The 15,426-nt window shown below is 43.9% G+C and overlaps 1 long non-coding RNA gene across 1 annotated transcript; it reads right to left on the reverse strand.

Moving 5' to 3' along the window:
- Positions 1-412: 412 nt before the first annotated feature.
- On the reverse strand, positions 413-8,871 carry LOC143923762 (uncharacterized). Its single transcript, XR_013261779.1, has 2 exons — positions 8,276-8,871; positions 413-2,794 (listed from the first exon to the last, which is right to left on the reverse strand). It is a non-coding gene; the product is annotated as an uncharacterized LOC143923762 (long non-coding RNA).
- Between the last annotated feature and the right edge of the window lie 6,555 nt (positions 8,872-15,426).

Consider the following 15,426-nt stretch of genomic DNA (forward strand, 5'->3'; position numbering starts at 1 on the left):
AGTGACATCGCAGTTGTCCAGGGCAACCTCTGACTCCAACACATGAAGTTCCCTGGAGATTCCTGTGGACAACTGTGCTGTCTTACCACCAGTTGCTACAGGCAACGGCCCATTTTTGATAACCCCAGGTTCTTTCAGAGCAAAAGTTTTCCCAACAGCATTAAACTTTTCATTAACAGTAACACTTATAGCATTTTTCGCATTTGTAGGCTGTCCTAGCCCATGGTCAACTTGAGCCTGATAGTCATTAGACACAACACTTTTAGACATCAACACAGGTTCTGTTAGGTTGCTCGGCTTCTGTAAGTAACCCCTGGTAGCCTAGGCTAGGATTGAAGAGCGGAGGTCCCTTTCACCGGTGGACAAAACATTACACATACACGCTATTGTACGTGAATAATGAATGTGCCTATTGAAGCACACACAACAATTTTATTTAGTTTGAACAGAAGGACAGCCCTGTGGTTTAACCAATCAGGGACTGCCACATAAAATATGCAAGATAGTATATTTTACTACGTCATCATGGTTTTTTGTACAAACAATTTCTGCCTAGAAACAAAAAGCTAAATATATATATTCACAGTTTAGAATGTTTCTTAGATGTAATCCAAGATAGGCCTGTGGTCTAACGCCATAAAGTTACTTCTGCTCTTAAAAGGAAGTAGCTTAACCACATCCAACTGTTCTGAACAGATAACTAACCTTGTGATAAAATACATTGTACAAGTAAAAAACACATATGACCTTAAGCAATAGATTTCTATGTCATGCTAACAGTAATTTTCCAATACCCAAAATGGATGTCTTCTAACAAGATGGTTCCCTCATTTACCTTATAATCCTTCCTTTGATCATTCTGTGATTTACATAATGATCATTCCTTTTCTAATTTAAAAGCACAGGCTTCATACTCCGAACCCTTATGCTCTTGGTTTCTATACCATACCGTTGGATCCTTAACAATGGAAGTGAGTTTCAGATCCTTCGGAGCGACCGTGTTTCCCTTTTTACATAAACATTTGATTATCTTATAACAGGCATATAAAAATAGAATGAAGAGAATCACAGTGACAATTGTCATGGCAGCATTTCGGAGCCAAGATATTAATCCCCCAAAACTAAAACTGCTCGAGAAGGGATCCCAGTTTTTTCCTTGTTCCTTGCCTCTTTCTGTAGTTTATTTACCTCTTCCCTGTGTTGGGCAATAACGTCATAGTAGTCTGGGACTTCGATGCTGGTATTATGAATCCAGGTACAGCACTCATAATCCTCAGTAGTCTCACAGAGGCCAGTAAGGGCTGCACTCATACTTTCTATCGCCAACTCATGTAGTTCTAGTTGCTTCCTAATTGCCCTAGTTTCTAGATTTAGTTTGGTTATGTCATCAGAATTTTCCTCCAGAATCTCATCAATTATGCCAGTGTAATTATTTAATCTTTTCATTAGGTCAATTCCCCACCCTGTCCAGGAAGGGAACCATGCCCAGGCCATATCTTTTCCTAAAAACAATTCTCGTTTATTACGGTGTCTAAGGGGATATCTAGGATGCATGCTGGCTTCAAGGAGGTGACTTCCCTTGTTATCCCCTAATACCCCCATGATAGGAACCAGGGCTGCAAGGTAACACCACCCCTGGGGTTTGGTTGGGATCCAGGGGTGACAGAGTTTGCCGCAGCATATATATATGGTATTTCCTAGAGCTAGGGGTCGTTTATGGAACACGTTCCTAAGAGTATCAGAAAGGCCAGAGAGCACCAGAATTGACATTAATTGGTGTATTGTAGTCTTGGTACTGGAGCTAAGAAAGTCTAAAAAGGTGGCATTTAGGGTGGGATCTGAAGTATGGAAGAAAGAAGGACTGTTAAATGATGTCATTGAAATGTTAAGTTTTGCTTGTTTGCAAACCTCGGCTCCATCTGTGGTGTTTCCCAGTCGGAAACACCAGTCTGGGAAGTGGCTTCTACCTATAATTTGGAAAGTGAGGGTTTTATTTGGACGGGTCCTAGTAACATTCGTTAGGACGATAGGGGGTGTTCCATTAAGGAGGGGGGTAAAATTCAAGGGGACTGCCATGAGAGGGATTCTAGCTGTACTGGGATGTAGCTTGCTGCAAATCCAGCATTTCTCAAAACCAGATTTTTGAGCATAGCTATATTTGAATTTTAGTAGTAACATCTTGTTAGTCAGTCCCTTAGGTGACTCATTAACGGGTACAATACTTCTACTATGTCTTTGGCCGGGGGTATTATTCATCTTAGGTGGTCCACATATCCCTTTTAATAAACCTAAATCTTCTGGATGATATATACAGTTAGCTATCAACCATGTGGGCAGGAATACAAATAGTACCAGACTACCCCAAAGGCATACAGCCTTCCCTGACACTGATGGAGAAAGCATCTTTTTTTAAAGTTCTGATTATTTGTTATCTAAGAGTTCTGTTCTTCTTCTTCGTTTCTCATCCCGGCAGTTGTTGGCTCTGTTTTGTCCTTTTGAGGGGGTGTGGGATCTTCCAGGGAAATTTGTTCTATGCCTCTCTGAACTTCTTGTAGATCTTGTTCTTGGGAGTTGCTGCTCTCTGTCACTGCCAGGGGCTCTGGAGTCGAGGGAAGCTGGGGACACTTTTTAAGACGGCTGGCGTGGATCCAGGTGTTTCCTAGGTCTGTTAACACTGCGGTCCTGGATACCTTTTCCACCTTCCATGGTCCTGAGAAAGCCGGTCCGATACTCTTTCTTTGTGCTAATTGTTTGATCAGCACTTTATCCCCAGGGATGAAGGGATGCGTTGGTTCTGTGGGAAGAGGGAAAAAAGGTGACAGAAACTTGTTCGTTTATTTCATGAAGCATACTTACCAGGTTTTTCACGTACATTTCCTGTTGGGAATAAATGTCAATATCAGTGTCTTGGTCTAATGGGGGTAATTCTATGTTTGCGGGGATTCCCATGAGGACCTCAAAGGGTGATAATTTTGTTCTTGCATGTGGATCTTCCCCTCTTTTGACCAAAGACCTTCAGGGTCTTTGGTCAATCCTTCCTTTGTCCAAAAATGGACATCATCTTCTGTGGCCATTGATTGCATCTGTGCTATGACAGTTTTAAAGTTACAGTGGTGTGAAAAAGTGTTTGCCCCCTTCCTCATTTCCTGTTCCTTTGCATGTTTGTCACACTTAAGTGTTTCGGAACATCAAACCAATTTAAACAATAGTCAAGGACAACACAAGTAAACACAAAATGCAATTTGTAAATGAGGGTGTTTATTATTAAAGGTGAAAAAAAATCCAAACCATCATGGCCCTGTGTGAAAAAGTGATTGCCCCCTAAACCTAATAACTGGTTGGGCCACCCTTAGCAGCAACAACTGCAACCAAGCGTTTGCGATAACGTGCAATGAGGCTTTTACAGCGTCCTGGAGGAATTTTGGCCCACTCATCTTTGCAGAATTGTCCTAATTCAGTTACATTAGAGGGTTTTCGAGCATGAACGGCCTTTTTAAGGTCATACCACAACATCTCAATAGGATTCAGGTCAGGACTTTGGCTAGGCCACTCCAAAGTCTTCATTTTGTTTTTCTTCAGCCATTCGGTGGTGGACTTGCTGGTGTGTTTAGGATCATTGTCCTGCTGCAGAACCCAAGTTCGTTTCAGCTTGAGTACACGAACAGATGGTCGGACATTCTCCTTCAGGATCTCTTGGTAGACAGCAGAATTCATAGTTCCTTTTATCACGGCAAGTCTTCCAGGTCCTGAAGCAGCAAAACAGCCCCAGACCATCACACTACCACCACCATATTTTACTGTTGGTATAATGTTCTTTTTATGAAATGCAGTGTTCCTTCTACGCCAGATATACTTGGACACACACCTTCCAAAGAGTTCCACTTTTGTCTCATCGGTCCACAGAATGTTGTCCCAAAGGTCTTGGGGATCATCAAGATGTGTTGTGGAGAAATTGAGACGAGCTTTGATGTTCTTTTTGCTCAGCAGTGGTTTTCTCCTTGGAACTCTGCCATGCAGGCCATTTTTGCCCAGTCTTTTCCTGATGGTGGAGGCATGAACACTGACCTTAACTGAGGCAAGTGAGGCCTGCAGTTCCTTGGACGTTGTTGTGGGGTCTTTTGTGACCTCTTGGATGAGTCGTCGCTGCGCTCTTGGGGTAATTTTGGGCGGCCGGCCACTCCTGGGAAGGTTCACCACTGTTCCATGTCTTCGCCATTTGTGGATAATGGCTCTCACTGTGGTTCGCTGAATTCCCAAAGCTTTGGAAATGGCTTTATGACCCTTTCCAGACTGATAGATCTCAATTACTTTCTTTCTCAATTGTTCCTGAATTTCTTTGGGTCTCGGCATGATGTGTAGCTTTTAAGGATCTTCTGGTGGACCTTACTGTGTCAAGCAGCTCCTATTTAAGTGATGCCTTGATTGTGAACAGGTGTGGCAATAATCAGGCCTGGGTGTGGCTAGAGAAATTGAACTCAGGTGTGGACAACCACAGTTATAGTATGTTTTAACAAGGGGGGCAATCACTTTTTCACACAGGGCCATGATGGTTTGGATTTTTTTTCACCTTTAATAATAAACACCTTAATTTACAAATTGCATTTTGTGTTTACTTGTGTTGTCCTTGACTATTGTTTAAATTGGTTTGATGTTCCGAAACACTTAAGTGTGACAAACATGCAAAGGAACAGGAAATGAGGAAGGGGGCAAACACTTTTTCACACCACTGTAGGTGCTGCGAAGTGTTCCTTGAAAAACATTGTTGTGGGGGCAGGTGGGTTAGGGGAAAAGGCAGCAGCTCTTTTAGCTTCTCTGTCAGCAAGAGCATTCCCTTTTGAAACACGACTGCTGTCAGAGGAGTGTGCCTTTACTTTAATTATGGCTACCTTTTTTGGAAGAAGAATGGCTTGGAGGAGAGCACTAATCTGTATAGAGTTGGCAATTATTTTGTTGTCTGCTGTTTTAAAACCTCTATTGGCCCATATCACACCAAAATCATGCACCACTCCAAAAGCATATCTACTGTCTGTGTAGACGTTCACCTCTTTACCGGTGAATAGAATGCAGGCCCTAGTGAGGGCTTCTAACTCTGCTACCTGGGCTGAAGAAGGAGGTAATGAATTTGCCTCCAGTACGATGTCTGGTAGTTGAACAACTGCACAACCGGTTAAAAAGGTGGAGTCAGAGGGACGTGAGCAGCTACCGTCAACGAAAACATCCTCTGCACCTGAGATAGGGGTGTCAGTGAGATCCGGTCTGGGACTGGTAATAGCAGCAACCTTTTCCGAACAGTCATGTATAATGTCTGGGTCATGTGGTAAACGCAACATGGAATGCAAAAGGCGCACAGCGGGGTTGCTGGCAGGCACATATTTGAGTGTGAGGTTATCAGTGTTCATCAGTGTTATCTCATAACCACTAAGTCTTTGCGAGGTCATATGTTGGGTATTCATGTTCTGAATAAGATGCGTGACTGAATGAGTGGTATAGAGAGTCAATGGGTGACCTAGCACTAATTTGTTTGCATCTTGTACAGCCATTGCACAGGCAGCAAGATTTTGGAGACAGAATGGCATTCCCTGTACTTGGATGGGGAGTTTTTTTTAGATAGGTAGGAGACAGGGCGGTAGCCTGTTCCATGCTGTTGTGTTAGCACGGCGGCAAAAGAGCTTCCTGAAACTACACAGTACAGCTGAAAAGCTTTACCATAGTCTACCAATCCCAGGGCGGGAGCATTTGACAGACTGTTTAATAGAGCTTGAAAAGCTTGTAGTCTGTCTTCAGTCCAATCTATTAATTTAGGGGCTGTCGAGCCAGTAGCCTCTCTTAGGATACTATCATAATGAGAACAGTCAGGGATCCATTGGCGGCAATATACAATTGCACCCAAAAATGAGAGTAGGGCGGCCTTGTCTTTTGGGGGACTGAGAGCTCGAAGGGCTGCGGCACGTTTGGGGGACACTAGCCTTGTCCCTTCCTTTAGAATGCACCCTAGGTATTCTACCTGTGGCTGGCACCATTGTATTTTCTTCCTTGAGGCTAGATGCCCGGCGTGAGCTAGGTGTTGTAACAGTGATGTTGAATCGACCGCACATTCTTCAGCAGTTCGACTGCACAGGAGCAAGTCGTCCACATACTGTATCAGTACCGACCCTCGCTCAGATGTCCAAGACTTGACAGTCTCGTTGAGTACCATAGAGAAGGCGGCTGGACTGTCTACATACCCTTGCCAGGTTAGTTGGCCCCCGGCCCAGGAGAAAGCAAACATAGGTTGGGCTTCCTCTGCAATGGGAATGCTAAAGAAAGCATTCGCTAAATCAATTACTGTGTAGCATAGAGAGTCTGCCGGTATGCATGAGAAAATAAAAGTGATGTCTGAGACTAGGGGTGGGAGGGGAATCACTTGTTTGTTTACTGCTCTGAGGTCTTGTACAAGTCTCCACTCCCCACTGGCCTTTTTTACGGGGTAAATGGGCGTGTTCCAGGGACTGATGATCGGTCTCAGGATACCTTTTGATATGTAATCATTAATTTGAGGGGAGATGCCTTGGACTTTCTCTGGGGGTAGGGGATACTGTTTTTGATATTGTATCCCTGCATCTGATCGCATTTGGGGTGCATATGGTGTGCAATTAATAAAGCCCACACTACCTTTGTTTTCTGCCCAAATTGAGTGATGGTCAAGGGAGGAAGGTATCATTAGAAAGAAACTCCTGTGTGCATGTCTTTTTGGGAACCCTCTGTGTGCATGTCGCTTAGGGCCATGTAAGTCACATAATGGTGAACTAGCGGTATAGGAACCTTCTTTATTAAACTTAATGGTAATACACAGTTGTGCCAAGAGGTCCCGTCCCATACGGGGCACAGGGCATGAGGACAAGACGGCAAAAGTTTGGGTACATAATTTCTGTCCTTCTGGAGTGGCTACAGTCAGTGGTGGAGTGATGGGATGGGTGACAGGTGTCCCATTAATACCAACAGAGTTTCCCTCGGTGCATTATTTGTGGCTGTGTAGGATATTGGGGTAGTGGTTGACGAGGGTTCTGGTATGGCAGATAACGGGGATACTGTGGGCGGGTCTGGGGGTTAAATCCCCTGCCTCTGCCTCTTGCTCTAATCTGTCCAGTCCTATAAGGGCACTGGGATTTCCAATGTCCTTGCTGTCCACAATTGCCTATATTTTCCAAGGCATTTGTTCCATGCACAGAAACAATCCTTCATGTATTGTGGGTCAGCCCCTTTGCAGGGAGGATAAGAATGCTTATGTACCTGACAAATTTTACTGACTTCTTGCCAGTCTTCCTCAGTACAAGGACCATATGGCCCTGGGTCATGTATCCCCAATTGCTGACACCTTTCTCGGACTTGTGTCCAAAATGGTTCTACCTGGGGGCCAGGGATCATATTACTGACAAATTCATAGGGTGATGGGGTGGCCATGGCTTGGGTTGCTGCAGTATTCCCCATCTAGTAGTCTGGGCAGTGTGTGTCTAGTGGCAGGACACAGGTGATAACACCCGGTTTGTCCAACAATCCGGTCTCTGGTCTGGGAGTAGGATCCCTGATCTTTTTTTGGGGCAGATGGACTTATATAAAACTATGAAGATTTACCCTTAATATACGATGAAGGGTAAATCTTTCCTGGTGGCGGGATATACCCCTCTTACACCAAGTCTGCAAGAGAACCCCCCTGGTCTGGTGGTCAGTAAAATCCACTTGTCATCTATTCTTAGGAAGAGTAGACCTAACGTGCAATGGGGGCAGGCGGATACTATGTCACTACAAGAGGGCTCCTCATATTCTGCACTTATTTAAACAACAACAATTATTTTCCTTATACTCTATATTAAAACTTATACTCTATATACTTACACGTGTACCTAGAGAGAAACAGACATATTCTTAATATACTTTAAGACATGAAATAACCGTATTGCAATACATTTATCAATTTATAGTGCACCTTTTTTTTTAAAAAAAAAAAAATTTTTCAAATGGGCGTCCACTCCACCAATCCCTTTGTCACGGGCGTAATCTACTACTTCCCGTGTTAAAAATACTATCACCAATAGTTTTAAGTCAGACCAACCTAGTCGGACTCCCCTAAACCTATAAATTCCTTGCGAGCCCTTTTAACCTCCCGAGGAACCAGCCTAGTTCATCGCGAAGGCACAGTTACTTCTTTTAATTTTAAACTAAGTTCGTAGCGGCCGCCCGGACAGAGTAAGTGTTTACACCATTCACCAATCAGGTAAAAAAGAGTAAAGTGACTTACCTGTCGCAAGACGAGACGAACCCCACTTTGCTGGTACCAAAACTGTTAGGTTGCTCGGCTTCTGTAAGTAACCCCTGGTAGCCTAGGCTAGGATTGAAGAGCGGAGGTCCCTTTCACCGGTGGACAAAACATTACACATACACGCTATTGTACGTGAATAATGAATGTGCCTATTGAAGCACACACAACAATTTTATTTAGTTTGAACAGAAGGACAGCCCTGTGGTTTAACCAATCAGGGACTGCCACATAAAATATGCAAGATAGTATATTTTACTACGTCATCATGGTTTTTTGTACAAACAATTTCTGCCTAGAAACAAAAAGCTAAATATATATATTCACAGTTTAGAATGTTTCTTAGATGTAATCCAAGATAGGCCTGTGGTCTAACGCCATAAAGTTACTTCTGCTCTTAAAAGGAAGTAGCTTAACCACATCCAACTGTTCTGAACAGATAACTAACCTTGTGATAAAATACATTGTACAAGTAAAAAACACATATGACCTTAAGCAATAGATTTCTATGTCATGCTAACAGTAATTTTCCAATACCCAAAATGGATGTCTTCTAACAAGATGGTTCCCTCATTTACCTTATAGGTTCTATTTGGATTTTAACCCTTGCATTCCCACTATATAGGGAAAAGTCATTCTCAAGTGCACATTCAGTGGCCCCACTAACTGGTGTCACTCTCACATCATCATGGACAGTCTCGTAACCAGTCCTTTTACACATGAAATCAGCAGTTCCAGCCATCATTTCATTAAAGACAGTCTTACCCACCGCAGTAGTTGGGGTCACCATCTTCATTTGAGTACGTCGTCTTATGCACCAGTCCTCTGCTGCACTTTTACTGGCCAACTCCTCCTGGTGGCCATGGGATGAAACTACAGCAGGCATCTCCCACCGTTTAGCACCCCCTGCAGGCACAACAGGAAACTTCTTGTTGCTAGGGGTGACTGCAAACATATTTTCACCGGAATCTGGGCCTACAGACAAAACTTTTTTCTCAGCAACATTATCTCCAGCCGTATTCCATAACCTAGGGCAAGAAAACATGCCATGCCCCAGCTGGCCACATTCCAGGCGTGGTACTGGACGATTTTTTTCCAAAGCGATTCTCTCTTGGTGATTCCCAGCTGGCCGGAATGCACAGGCCTCTTTGTGGGGACGCTGAACCAAACCTCTACTGCAGCTCCTTCCAGGCATAAATTTCACTCCGGTTGCCATGGGAGACCGCACTCTCCCAGCAGAACTTTGCTGGCTCTCTCCAACATGATAAATTGGCTCCTCCTTAAGCCACTTTCCACGATCCTTATTAGACTTATTAGCCCATGGTACAGAGACAGCCCGACTGGCTTCCTCTGCGTTGCTATGGGCAACCACTCTCATCCTCAGCCTTTGATCAGCCTCGCTCCTTGCATATAGCATGGGCTTCTCTCTGCTGGATCCCGTCTCATGCTGTGACACATTCACATCTTTCACAATAGCGGTTTTAACTGCAGCAGCTTTGCCAGGGGCAACAACAGCCCTCTTCCAATTATGGACATCCAGCGGCTTTCCCCTTGCACTGAGGGTTGGCTTCCTTTCCTCTGTAGCTTGGTTCAGTGCTGCTAAATGCCGCTTGCACCAATCCACTGCAGATTCAAATGCTGGTGGACTCTCCATAACAGCAGTCACCTGTGCACTCATTGCACCAGTGTTGCTAGGGACAACCCCAGCCCTTTTTCTCCTTGATAAACTCTGATCAGGTATGTATGGGGCTCGTTCGGGCGGTAACAACCCCTCCAACCACAGAGCTCTGTCTCTTTTAAAGCAAGTTGCTTTTCTCTTCATGCAAGCTTTCCTCACCTGCACATTGCACACACTGATTGTGCTGTCTCATGCACACAAACACAGTTCATAGCAAGAGAAAAAAAAAAAATGTGACTTTTCATTCACAGGTACACCACCTGCAACACGCAATGACTTTTGCCTGGCTGCACTTCCACACACAGCCAATAGTTCCTGACTTGAACTTACTGTAGAGCAAGGACCCGGATTCCACCGTCTTGTGCCCGCATTCGAACACCACTTGTAATATTTGGGGGTTATTTTAGCTTAAAGGTAGAGCTTACCAGTGAGCTGGATCCACACCAGATGTCGTTTAAGGGCTCGTAGGCCCACTTTTATTAAAGAAAGAAAAGTCAGATAACAAAATAGTTGCCCACACAGGGGTTTCAGCTTTCCACAGCAGTAATGTATGTAGAACCAAAAATACCAAGCCACCTGGCTCTCTTTAGCAGCACTGCTGCTCAGACTTCTGCTGCAGCCCTCTTGGCTCTTTAACAGAGTTCCTGTACACCCAGTACCTCAGCACTCTTTAACAGCTTCTCTTTCAGCCCACAAGCTTGGACCCTCTGTCTACTCTGACAGACCGACCTGTGCAGACATGCACACTTCTTCTCCCTTACACGCCTGGACTCCTCGGGAGGGTGGAGCCCAGAACCATGGTGTTGGCTTTGTTTTAAGCCCAAGACCCACCTGTGCAATCATCCAGCCAGACTGCTGGCTGTTCCCAAAACCCGGTCCCAGGATTGGAGATTCACCACAATATATATATATATATATACACAAAATTAAACATTCATACTGTAAAAAATTGGGCAGCCATTGAACCTGGCTGCATACAGCCAAATGTATAATATGTTCTCAGGCTGTGACACAAGTGCCCAATTTCAATGACTCTCAATTGTCATCTTCCTCACTCACCTAAAATTAGCACAGTATTAATACGGAGAGGTTAAAAATGATATAATCCAATAGGCTTAACTGAGTTAACAAGGCAGATATTATTGAGGGGAAAGCAGAGCCAGTAGCAGGGCAGAAAGTGAGCCAATCAGATAGGAGCAGTGAGATGGTCAGCCAGCGACAGAGGGGATAGTTTGCTTTGAAGTGAATGAGAATCAGGAAGTCATCTGCCACAATCTCCTTCTTTCTGCTGGTTTTAGGGGCTGCAGCGGGGGCCACGTGACTGCCAGCAGACCAGTATTCCTCCTTCCAGCACTGTCTTACAGCTTGGTTACATGCAGGGCTTTGGGCAAGGATACGCTTAACATGACAGATGCAAAATCCATACACAATGCTTGCTATTCTAGCCAGCACCATGGACAGCAACAAACGCAGCCTGCCCATGGCACAAAGCCATACAGAAACTTTACAGGCAGGAAGTCATGTTGCTTCATGATGTCTCATTTGCTGGCACGCAGCATATGACATCTGCTGGTTTCACAACATGTCAACCAGGGCGACACGTACACGTGTGTATGGCTGTCCCGGCTGTATTATCTTCTTGATTATGCCAGGAGAATAGTGGACTTCAAATTCCTTGCACATGGATCAGCTTGATTCATCCCTCTTGTGTTGAACCATTGACAACACCGGAGCACCTGGTTCCCGTCCCCCTGCTGTGTGATTGTTGGTTGGCTACTGTGTGTGTGTGTGTGGTCCAGAGCTCAGCTGTGTACATTTTAACTTGTGCCAATGTTGTGCCATTTTTTCGATGGTCTGGAAGGTTGCTAGTTTAGTACCGGCGAACCACAACTTTGGTCAATGTGCATTTGTATATTATCGATAAAGCCTTTTTGTATTTTTTATATACCTCTGTTGGTTCTTATGTACCTCCTTCATTGAGTGGCCACTACTTGACCCTCAAGTTTCCTTTGTTTTGCTTCATGATGTCTCACCTAGTGAGGATTTTATCGGGGGAATCAACCAATTGCTGAGATGTCCTATAGCAGAAAGACAATTCCCCCTTCGCAGCGTCCTGATGGATTAACTGTAATCTGCGGTGAATGTTAATGAAATATTGAAAGAGAAGATATTTATAACTACTAGTAATAAAGGTGAAAGATTTTCACATTTCAACAAGGTGAAGATATAGTGGAAAGCCATTTGTGTGGATAGATGTGGGAAAAACACATTTAAAGTATATGTGGACCATTACCTGTTAAAACAACCCATTCAGTTTAAAATACAAATGAAAAGCCAAAACATTTGTAAGTGTATAAATATATATAACATTACAAATACCTGTTTTTTTTTTTTTTTTTTTAAATAAGTGATCATTTATTCTCTGTTCTCGGATGCCTAAGGAGCTTATTCCCTATACACACGGTCAGACTTTCCGACGGAAAATGTGCAATTGGATCATGTTGTCGGAAAATCCGATCGTGTGTGGGCTCCATCTGTTTTTTTCCATCGGGATTTCCAACACACAAAGTTTGAGAGCAGGATCTAAAATTTTCCGACAACAAAATTCCATCGTTTAAATTCCGATCGTGTGTAGACAATTCTGATGGACAAAGTGCCACGCATGCTCAGAATAAATTACGAGACGAAAGCTATTGGCTACTGGCCTGTTTATAGTCCCGTTGTACATGTTCCACATCACCGCGTTCATAACGATTGGATTTTCCAACAACTTTGTGCGACCGTGTGCATGCTAGACAAGTTTGGGCCAAAATCCGTCAGAAAAAAATGCGATGGATTTTGTCCTTGGAAAGTCTGACCGTGTGTACAGGGCATTAGAGAGGTGGCTGTGGAGACTGCAGGGGTGTGTTCCAGCAGGAGGCAGAGAAACAGCAATATACTGATCTCCCCAATGAATGGTTGTGCATGGCAGCACAAGTCTTGGCCATTGGAGAACAGGCAGGTTGTGGAACAGCCAGAAAACTGACCAAGCTGGGATGGATGTGCTGTCATGCCTAGCATGGTCAGTTTGCAGAGCAGAGGGACTGACAGGATAAGGTGGAAGGGGAGAAATAGGCACCAAACCACCAATGGTGTAGCTCAGGGATATGCAATTAGCGGACCTCCAGCTGTTGCAAAACTACAAATCCCATCATGCTTCTGCCTCTGGATGTCATGCTTGTGGCTGTCAGTCTTGCTATGCCTCATGGGACTTGTAGTTGTGCAACAGCTGGAGGTCCGCTAATTGCACATCCCTGGTGTAGTAGGATTTATTCAACAGTGTACACCAATCATCCAAAACATTATGACCACTGACAGGTAAAGGGAATATCTCAGTACAATAGCATCTGAAACTCTCTTCTGCCCTACTAACAAAGTCCACTGCCCCAATGATACCATCCACAACTCTACTGACACAGTCCATGTTTTAATACATTATAAAATGTTTGTTTATATTACAGTATATACACTGATCAGCTATGAATTTATGACCAATGACAAGTAAAGGGAATATCTCAGTACAATAGCATCTGAAAATTGGTGGGATATATTGGGCAGCAAGTGAACATGTTGTCCATGAAGTTGATGTGGTGAAAGCAAAAAAAAAAAAAAAAAAAAAGGGCATCGCAGTTTGTTGTGTATGGGGCTGTGAAGCGCATGGTAGACCCATATCCACAGCCAAAAGCTTCTACAATGGTCACAGGAACATCAGAACTGGACTACGAACAATGGAAGAAGGTGGTCTGGTCTGATGAATCACTACGAACAATGGAAGAAGGTGGCCTGATAAATCACATCATGTAGACGGCTGGGTGTGTCACTTACCTGGGGAAGAGATGGCACCAGGATGAGGTATAAGGAAAGTTGGCAGAGGCAGTGTGATGCTTTGGGCAATGTTCTGCTGCAAAACCTTGGGTCCTGCCATTTCTGTGGATGTTACTTTGGTGTCCATGCCTCAATAGGTCAGGACTGTTTCAGCAAAAGGGGACCATACTCAATATCAGGTGGGTGGTCATAATGTTATGGCCAATCAGTGTATGTTAAAATACAATAAAATTGCATGCACATAATTTGCTTAAAAAAGCCATATAACAAACTCACTATATGGACCCCTTATGTATGTGTACATGTTGATTATATCCCCCTTAATCTTCTCTTCTCAAGAGGGAATACATTCAGTTCCTCTAATCTTTCCTCATAGCTGAGTTCTCCTCCATGCCTCTTATCAGTTTGGTTGCCCTTCTCTGCACTTTCTCCAGTTCCCCGATATCCTTTTTATAAACTGGTGCCCAAAACTGAACTGCATATTCCAGATGAGGTCTTACTAATGATTTTTACAGGGGAAAAAATGATGCCTCTCCTAATACAAGAAAGAATTTTGCTTGCTTTGGAAACAGCAGCTTGTATGCTATTATTAAAGTGGTTGTAGTCAGAAGGTTTTTTATCTTAATGCATTCTATACATTAAATAAAAAACCTGTGTGCAGCAGGCCCCCAATACTTACCTGAACCCATCTCGATTCAGTGTCTCGGCCATCTGGGACTCTGCCTCCTGACTGGCTTAGACACAGCAGCCGCATAATTGGCTACCACTGCTGTCAATCAATGTCAGTTAGGCAATGAGGGGAGAGAGTTGGTGGGGTTTAACCATGGCTCCATGTCTGAATGGGCACAAAGAGCTGTGGCATGGCTCAGATGCCCCATAGCAAGCTGCTTGCTGTGGGGGCACTTGTTAGGAGGGAGGGGTCAGGAGCTATGGACAGGGATACAAGAGGAGGAGGAGGAGGAGGATCCAGGCTGCTCTTTGCAAAAGCACTGCACAGAGAAGGTAAGTAAAACTTGTTTGTTATTTTTAAAGAAAAAAAAACAAAAAACTTTGGTATCACTTTAAGATTATGATCTCTCAAAACACCCAGATCCTTCTCCACCATTGATTCCCCCAGTTGTACTCCCCTCTTATGAATGATGAATGTAAATTCTTAGGCCCCACATGCATAACTTTACATTTATCAACATTAAGACCCTTTTTACACCGAGGGCATATTGCAGGCGATATAGTGTTAAAAATTGCACCTGCAATCCGCCCGCAAACTGCTTCTCCATTGTCTCCAATGGGGCAGCGCTGCAATACCTCCGGCAAAACGCCGCTATTGTGGCGCATTGCGGGCGGTTTTAACCCTTTCTCGGCCACTAGTGGGGGTTAAAAGCACCCCGTTGTATGTGAGGAACTGTGTTATACGCTTATGCAAAATCCAAATATACCACGTCCACAGCCACCCCTCTGTCCAAGGTTTTACTCACCTCTTCATAAAAAGAAATCAGGTTGTTTGACAACTTCTGTCTTTCATGAATCCATGCTGTCTGTTACTTAAAATATTTTTCTCCAGCAATAACTCATCTATGTGGTCTTTTATTAA

Source organism: Lithobates pipiens, unplaced genomic scaffold, assembly GCF_037356315.1.
Source record: "Lithobates pipiens isolate NorthernLeopardFrog02 unplaced genomic scaffold, aLitPip1_a1.2 Scaffold_22, whole genome shotgun sequence".
Classification (NCBI taxonomy): Eukaryota; Metazoa; Chordata; class Amphibia; order Anura; family Ranidae; genus Lithobates; species Lithobates pipiens.